Source organism: Drosophila innubila, chromosome X, assembly GCF_004354385.1.
Source record: "Drosophila innubila isolate TH190305 chromosome X, UK_Dinn_1.0, whole genome shotgun sequence".
In the NCBI taxonomy this organism is placed as follows: domain Eukaryota; kingdom Metazoa; phylum Arthropoda; class Insecta; order Diptera; family Drosophilidae; genus Drosophila; species Drosophila innubila.
In genome coordinates, this window is record NC_047626.1 from 40,324,779 (window position 1) to 40,334,071 (window position 9,293).

Below are 9,293 nucleotides of genomic sequence, written 5' to 3' on the forward strand. Positions count from 1 at the left end.
CTACTTTGAAACTGAATGCCGCGCATGACCAAACTCTACTATTTTGATTTAAGAAATTAAAAAAAAAAACTAATATTTGCCTGGGCTGAGCCGGCAGGTCATGAACCCGTGAAGCCTTGCGCGTGAGTCTAACAGACCATCCTCTGCACTACTTTGCCACTAAGTGCCGCGCTTGACCAAACTTTTTTCATGTAAACTAAAATACAAACTTTGAACTCCATTTTGACGCACTTACAGGTCGAATTTGGCAAAACGCAGCCTTATCTCCCGATGAAATTGTCATAAATTTGTTGTCCCAAAACTTTAAACTTGTATCTTGAGCCGTTTGGCCTGTACGATGATATATGGATGAGTGAATGAGTGTACTGGACAAAGAATTGTATATATATATAGATATATAGGGGGCTCCGCCTCCTGCTCACTTCGATCGCCAACCCCCGGCTCGCTTCGCTCGCGGAATTGAAGCGTGGAAAAAAGAAACTTCTAATATTTTTCTTGAATAAACCATGGACCGTAATCATTATAAGTTATATTATAAAATTACTTGGTAATGATTATATTTAAATTTTATGTTTTCAACAAGAATAATTATTGGTTATGAGTAATTTAATAAAACGTACACCATAATCATTTTTTTTTATAAAAAAAAAAAAAAAAAAAAAAAACAATATTATTGATAAAAAAAAAATAAAAATAAAAAAAATAATCATTATTATTGATCAAAAAAGAAATCAAAAATTATGATGAAAAATGATGATGAAAAATTATTTTTATTTTTTTTGCTCAAAAAAAAAACTCAAAATAGTACAGGGGGTAAGCTTTGTGATTCCTTTATAAGGATATGCAATACTATTGGTGAAAAGTCGACTACAGAATCCGTAAATTACTGCCTACATTTTGGGCTTAGTTCAAGATTTTTGTGTACTTAAAGTAGTATGTTTTCAATTTTAACAGACTTTAACTAAGCAAAACATTGTCATAATATATTAATTTTAATCTTAAAACATACACTAGTATGTATACTAAAATTAAGCAAAATACCAAAATTAAATATTATTTAATAATGGTGTATTTTGTTGGTAAGCAATAACGCGACAAATGTTGGCTTAAAAGTCCCCTAACGTTTGTGGCTTGTTGGCGTAGACGAGCGACTTCACATATCCCCAAAGAAAATAATCGAATGGTGTCAAATCACACGATCTTGGTGGTTATCATGGCTCTATACCGGTTTCCATTAACGGTAACTGACGCTCCAGCATAATTTCGGAAGAAGTATGGCCCAATGACTCCACCAGCCCATAGAGCACACCAAACAATCAGTTTTTGTGGATGTAATGGCGTCTCAAGGGTTTCATGTGGATTACCTTCTGTCCAAATGCGGCAATTATGCTTGTTGTTGTTGTTGGCAATTATCACTGAACAAAATTTTGCGATAAAATCAACATCGAGATCAATCTCATTTTCGGCCCATACACCAAAATCACGACGCATTGCATGGGCGCGCGGCTTTAATTCTTGAACAAGCTGGATCTTGTAAGGTCGTAAGCCAAGATCTTTGCGCAAAATTGTTTTCTTCGGTGCGCACTGTTCGAAGTCTCTGCATTATTATATATTATATTATATTATTTTAGCAATTTCCACTTCTTCATTGGCTAAAACAGCTGATACGGTCGATGACTGCTGTCGAAACGTTTTTGAAACCGAGCTCGAAGGGTAAAATCAAGTCCATTTCGGTCAGAATTGTGAACACCAATTAGTATAACTTTCGTTTTCGTTTCGTTTTTACTTTTTGAAAACGTTCGGAATTCGGAGCAGGCCTGTATATTACGTTATTTCCCTAAAAAGGGAGGTGTAGTGTGCATATGCCTTAAATGAACACCCTGTATTCATTTATATATTATGTAGCACTTTTTTGCATGCAATCACTGCGGACGGCAGTTCGCGCTAGTGACGAAAGCAGCACGAAGGGTGCGAAAGGCGACTAGCAATATATACAGCCAGTATGGAAAATTTGCTATGACTGTCTGATCAGATCAAGTTATATACCGATCGATAAGGGATTGTAAATGGGAGGGTCAAAATTTAAATGATTGCAGCTTATGGGGCTGTTGGGGCCTTTTGGTAAAATTTGTTTATTTCTTAAAATACGCGTCGATTCATACCTGGATCACCCAAATCCAACAACTAGTTCAAAAGATAATTGAATTAAAATTTTTAGTGGACTTCTCAAAATAAGATGACAAGTCAGTTTGTCTGTTTGTATCAAAGCAAAAGCTTGGATTTAATAATGGGACTCATTCCCTACAAAAATCTAGAAATATTTGTTCTACGACTTTTGAGAAAACCGCTAGTTTAGCGGGAAACGCTAAATTTAGAGCAAAAGGGCAAATGCTGACTTGATCTCGGTGTTCAGTAAACACAGGGACAGCAAAAGCTCGGCCTACCGATCCTTTTGGTTTAAAGAGTTTTTAACAAGAGGTGTCAGAAAAGTTACCATAGGGATAACTGGCTTGTGGCGGCCAAGCGTTCATAGCGAAGTCACTTTTTGATCCTTCAATGTCGGCTCTTCCTATCATTGTGAAGCAAAATTCACCAAGCGTTGGATTGTTCACCCATGCAAGGGAACGTGAGCTGGGCTTAGACCGTCGTGAGACAGGTAAGTTTTACCCTACTAATGACAAAACGTTGTTGCGACAGCATTCCTGCGTAGTATGAGAGGAACCGCAGGTACGGACCAATGGCACAATACTTGTTCGAGCGAACAGTGGTATGACGCTACGTCCGTTGGATTATGCCTGAACGCCTCTAAGGTCATATCCGTGCTGGACTGCAATGATAAATAAGGGGCAATTTGCATTGTATGGCTTCTAAACCATTAAAAGTTTATTATTCATTAAATAGACGACAATGGATGTGTTGCCAATGTTACGTATAACATAGTAAATTGGGAGGATCTTCGATCACCTGATGCCGCGCTAGTTATATATCAAAACATTATTTAATACAATGACAAAGCCTAGAATCAATTGTAAACGACTTTTGTAACAGGCAGGTGTTGTAATTGGTTGAGCAGCTGCCATACTGCGATCCACTGAAGCTTATCCTTTGCTTGATGATTCGACAATCAAAAAAAATCGATCAACAAACACACATATTAATATGTAAGGATATATACATGTATATATATATATATAAGTTAACAGTGCAGTATTTCCCCTTTACTCTCATCGCCCCCGCGATGAGCTGCACATTCAAGCGCTGTCGCAATATCCGCCAACAGCGCTCTACTTCCCTCGTCGCCCCCCGCGCCGAGTCAGCATTCTAAGGGCCGTTGACTCGCCGAAACAGCGGCTTCGCTGAGACAGCGGTCACCATATCCGCTGTTGCACAACACCGGCAAGTTCGGGGCCAAACAGCCCAATACTTACGATCAGCAATTTGCTGTATGGAAATACGGCGCAACAACAACAACGCGGGATGATCATATTGCACCGTCTGCAAGACGGGCACCGACGCGGACGTCGACGCCAACACCAAGACGAGCAACGAGGTTTGCTGTAGAAGAATTCAGCCAGCTAGGGTTAGACTCAATTGGGACTTGGAAGAGACCTGTAGAAACCTCGAACAAATAAATTGACATAAAATAAACCATTCAAGAATAAATTATAACGTTAACCTAAACCGTCGCTACTTCTATCTTGGGACTGGGAATAGACGCTGGATTGGGAAATCTTCCGTGAGGATATCAAACAACCAAAGAAACCAAGGAATCCACAGGAACCTAATTATGTTTAGGTAAAGATGCCATTCCGTTATCATGGGGTAACGGAAAGCAACTGCGCCCGAGCAGGGACCCGACTAACATTAGTTGGGGACCCCTATACGTTAAGTTGAAGAATGAAGTGCAAAGGTGAAATAAACGTGCAGTGTGAAAAAAAATAATGATCTTACAAATAAGTCGATAAAATGTGTGTTGCTGTGTCGCAAATCCAAAAAATTTAAACAATCAATTCCAAAGAAACTGAACAATTACCCGCTGCGGTGGTGACGTTTACCTTAAATGAGGTAAACTACATACACGAGCGTTAATAAATTGTTATAAAACAAATATAACTAACCCGCTGCGGTGATCTGCCTGTTCAACACCGAACGGATAACAGATTCACGAGCGCAAAAAAAAGTTATTATGAAATAAAAAGAAGTGACAAACCCGCCGCGGTGATTTGCTGAATAGCATTGAATTCACGGGCGCAAAAATATGTGACAAATATAAAATAAATAAAATGATAACCGCTGCGGCAACCTGTTTGCGAGCGGCCCCTAAATATAAAGTACTAAACTATAACATAAAAAGTGGTTGTGGCAGCTTGCTAGATACGATCAGTGTTACAGCACAGAGATCCGCCTAGTGAGTTGTGTGTTCAGCCGTACCCTAGTAGGCGAAATGCCAAAGAGGAACAATACGGTCCACCGCGCCTAATACCGAATAAAAAGGAATTAAATAGGAAGAAATATCAAAACAAAAGTATAAAAATTTATAAAAAAAAAAAAAAAAAAACCACACACACATCTGAAAAAAAAAAAAAAAGAAAATCACACGCACGAACAAAATTCACCTGTTACTTCTTTTGCAAATTAATTTTAAGCTTATAATTAGTACAAATTACTAAAGTCCTCTCTCACTCATACAGAATCTCAACATTGTAAGTGGCTTGGCACAATCACAATCACAATCACAATCACAATCTACACAAGCGAGCAGGAATAAGGAAAAACACAGAATACAGGTGAGTGAAACGTTTTCAAACCTAAAACAGTAATAAAAAACAAAAAAAGGGAAAAGTATAAAAACAGTAATAATTCGAAAATATAGAACTTTTGCTTGTCCAAACTGTCACTTCTCCAATCCTCTTTTATCCGTTTGAGTCGCAAAGATTCGTTGGTCCGATTAGAATATGGAGGAAATAAAAGATACTTTGACAAGGTTCGATACGACCTTGTCGGCGTTACTGTCACAGATGAACGCCGTTAAAGACGATATCAAAAAAGTCAATGAGAAGGTAATCGCATTGGAAGGCGAGAAAAGTGGCCCAGTTATCGCTCAACCTAAACCTTTGACACAGGCCCGCAATGAATACGAGCTGAAAGAAATAGCAAAATTGCCGGATTGTGTCAAGGAGTTGCAAGTCTTTGAGGGTGAGTTTGATGACTATGCTTCTTGGATCGGCAGGGCCGAAGCGATCTTGAGGGATTATCAGGTGATCAAGGACAGGCCTCTTTACCGCTCTATTGTTCTCCACATAAGACAGAAGATAAGGGGGAACGCAGAAACGGCTCTCATTTCATACAACGTGGCTGATGACGACTGGTCCGAGATTAAACGCATACTAACTCTTCATTACGCTGATAAGCGTGATTTGCGTACCTTAGAGCACCAACTGGGTCAAATGACTCAAGGTGCAAAGACCGTAGATGGTTTTTACTCGGCAGTCAATAGCCACTTTGCACTTATAATACGTTGTCTAAAAAACGGTAACCAAAGTCCAGAGATGACTAATGTTTTGGTAGAGTCCTATAGGGACAGAGCATTGGATGTTTTTATCAGGGGCTTGAATGGGGATATTTCAAAATTATTGATCATTCGCGGCCCGAAAAATTTGCCAGAGGCGTACAACATTTGCTTGGAGCTGCAGAGCGTGACTTCCAGGACTCACGTCCCTTACTCGAGTAGGCTCCCATCCCCACATCAAGGTTTTCGCCCTGTAGGCGCACCCAGATATCCGTGGGGATTTCAACCAAACCATCCTGCACCCAACAACCAAATGGCAGTCGGCTATCACCATCAAGGGAACCCAGACGTAGGCAGAAATCCTCAACCTTCTCAAAGATATTCGGCCCCGGCCAGCAATCAAAATGGAATCAAATCAGTCAGGAAATTCTTACCGTTCTAATCTTTGCTCACATAGTCATGGTAATTCAAGCTTTAAACGCAGCCCTCCCACCTCCTCCAACCTTAACCCTTTCCGCAAGGCTCAAAGGCTATATCACTTGAACGCGATCCCACTTGGGCCCCGTTACGACCGAGCTCGACGAAAAAAACCACGATATTTACTATGACGAGACTTACCACGGTAGCGCGGCGAACTCACCGAGCTACCGTTGCAGGCGGATGAGAAACTTCGTTCTGAGGGTGAGTTCGCTAACCCAGACGAGGTAAATTTTATGACCGATGCCTCTCTAGCGTTCCATACATAGAGTATGGCGCCAAAGATGGGGCTAGGCTACAGTTTCTCATAGACACTGGTGCAAACAAGAATTTTATTAGCCCAGATAGCCAAGGGTTGCACCCCTTGTTCAAACCTTTCCATGTGCAGTCCGCAGCAGGAAAAATAGAAATAACTCACCAACTCACTGGCCCATTCTTCAGTCCAATAGGTAACGACTCTCAATTACGTTCTTTGTCCTTCCGGGACTCAACGCCTTCCATGGCATTATTGGAGACGATACCTAAAGTCACTCAAGGCGATAATTGACAGGAAAATGACCTTGACAATAACCCCTGGAGTAAAAATTCCACTATTGGCTAGAGCATCCCATAATATTAACTCATTGATTGACGACCAACACCCAGAAGAGGCGAAAAAGTCTCTTAGGCTATTGATTAACGAATATTCGGCAATTTTTGGACCACTTTCAGGAAACTGTCTATGTCTCGAATAAACAAATTAAAAGCAAAGACAAACAGCGTTTCAAGACAGAAGAAGTTAAGGAGGATGGTAGAGTGACAATTAAGACCAAATCAGGAAAACTTATCCACAAATCCCATTTGAAAAGTTAAGAAAATCAAAAGCCTTGAAAACGTTTCACTCTCATTTTCTATAAAAAATAAAACAAAAAAACACAAAAGTTACAACACTCAACACTTAATTAAGCAAAACAATATTAAACAAAAAAATACACAAAAAACAAAAAAATACACAAAAAACAAAAAATACACAAAAACCAAAAAAAACAAAAAAATACAAGAAAAACAAAAAATACACAAAAACAAAAAAAAATAGGTAATAAGAAATAATTTTAAGATTATAAAAAAAAAACACAAAAAACCTTTAGATACTAATCAAATACAATTAGAACCACTAAGTAACAACTTTCTCCCAAGAATGGCGATCGTGCACGTCGCAACCGCCCTCCACATCTTCAGGTACGATACGCCAGTCATCCCACTCCAGCAAGGCGTCGTATGGCGTGTCAACGGAGCGTTCAAGCTCGCGCATGTCATCGACTTAAAGCAGCTACAACAGATCATCGACAAAACCACTAGCGAAGCATCGTTAATCACCGATAGCAGAATCGGAGCGCTGGTATGCCATTACCTGCAAAAGCGACGGATGGCATTACAAAGATGACCGCTACCGCACACGTAAGCCACGTTCCATAGACTGGTTGGGATCCGCTTGAAATGGGTCGCCGGGTCACCGGATGCCTCAGACTGGAATTCTATTCTTCAGGCGCAAGACAACGTAGTCCAGAACAACAACCAGCAAATTAAAATAAATACACGGCTGTTCGATGCGACGCACGATTCGTTGCAAAGCTCGACGACGTCATGACAAGAGTGAATGCCATTGACGGGGACGTACATGTGGCTACAGTCTTATTGCACAAAGCAATGATTCTGGTGAACCAGGTCGACGAAATCACGAGGGCCTGTCAGCTAGCAAAGGCGTCTGTCGTTAACACCAATCTGCTGGACCAGAAGGAGGTCGAGACTCTATTGACGGAGACCCAAAGCCTCCCATACCAAAACGTGGTGGAAGCAGTGGAATTTTCTGAGCCATCGATACTGACCAACGGAACGACCCTGCTTTACGTTCTGTCACTACCCAAGGTCGTGGACAGGAAATACCGCTTGATGCTTCTCTACCCCACAATCACCAAAAAACAGGTGGTACTGGAATTCAGCAAACTAGCGATGTCCCTGAGGAAACTTATGCCGTACTGGGAGCTGCCTCTATTGGTAATACAACAGTTTGCCAAGAAAAGGACCTGAAAAAACTAGATGAGGACAGCTGTATCCCTAGGCTGTTGAAAGGAGGCCACGCTTTTTGCGACTACCTGAGGAATGACCAGGAGATAGTGGAATTAGTGGATGACGGGACCTTGTTCCTTACCAACTTCAATGGTACGGTCGCTGCGGACTCAGGGAACCATCAGCTTTTGGGCTCATTCATTATCCAATATGACAACGAGACCGTCAACATCGAAATCTATCGTACAGCAGCTATTCATCAACTCATGTGATGGCTATGCCGTGCTAACGAAAATCACCGCCGCTGGATATAAGCTTTCACTAAAATACGTCCACGATTTTAGCCTTCAAAATTTAAAGAAATTGTCAACTATATCCAATAACTTTTTGTTTTCAATTTTAACAGAAGCTGCGATGACACTCATTATAGTCGCTCTACTGTACGTGGTGTGGAGGAAGATCACTTCTACAAAAGGATCCCGTCACATCAGGGCATAGACGAACTGAGGCACAGGCCACCAGTGCAGCCACCCCCAAGGCACCTTGATCTGCAGGACGCAGATCTTTGAAGGTTAACAGTGCAGTATTTCCCCTTTACTCTCATCGCCGCGATGGGCTGCACATTTCAAGCGCTGTCGCAATATCCGCCAACAGCCGCTCTACTTCCTCGTCGCCCCGCGCCACAGCATTCTGGGGTTGACTGAAACGGCTTCGCTGAGACAGCGGTCACCATATCCGCTGTTGCACAACACCGGCAAGTTCAGGGCCAAACAGCCCAATACTTACGATCAGCAATTTGCTGTATGGAAATACGGCAACAACAACAACGCGGGATGATCATATTGCACCGTCTGCAAGACGGGCACCGACGCGACGTCGACGCCAACACCAAGACGAGCAACAGGTTTTGCTGTAGAAGAATTCAGCCAGCTAGGGTTAGACTCAATTGGGACTTGGAAGAGACCTGTAGAAACCTCGAACAAATAAATTGACATAAAATAAACCATTCAAGAATAAATTATAACGTTAACCTAAACCGTCGCTACTTCTATCTTGGGACTGAGAATAGACGCTGGATTGGGGAAATCTTCCGTGAGGATATCAAACAACCAAAGAAACCAAGGAATCCACAGGAACCTAATTATGTTTAGGTAAGATGCCATTCCATCATGGGGTAACGGAAGGCTTAACTTATATATATATATATATATATATATATATATATATTACAGATGTTATGTATATGCTATGTATAATATAT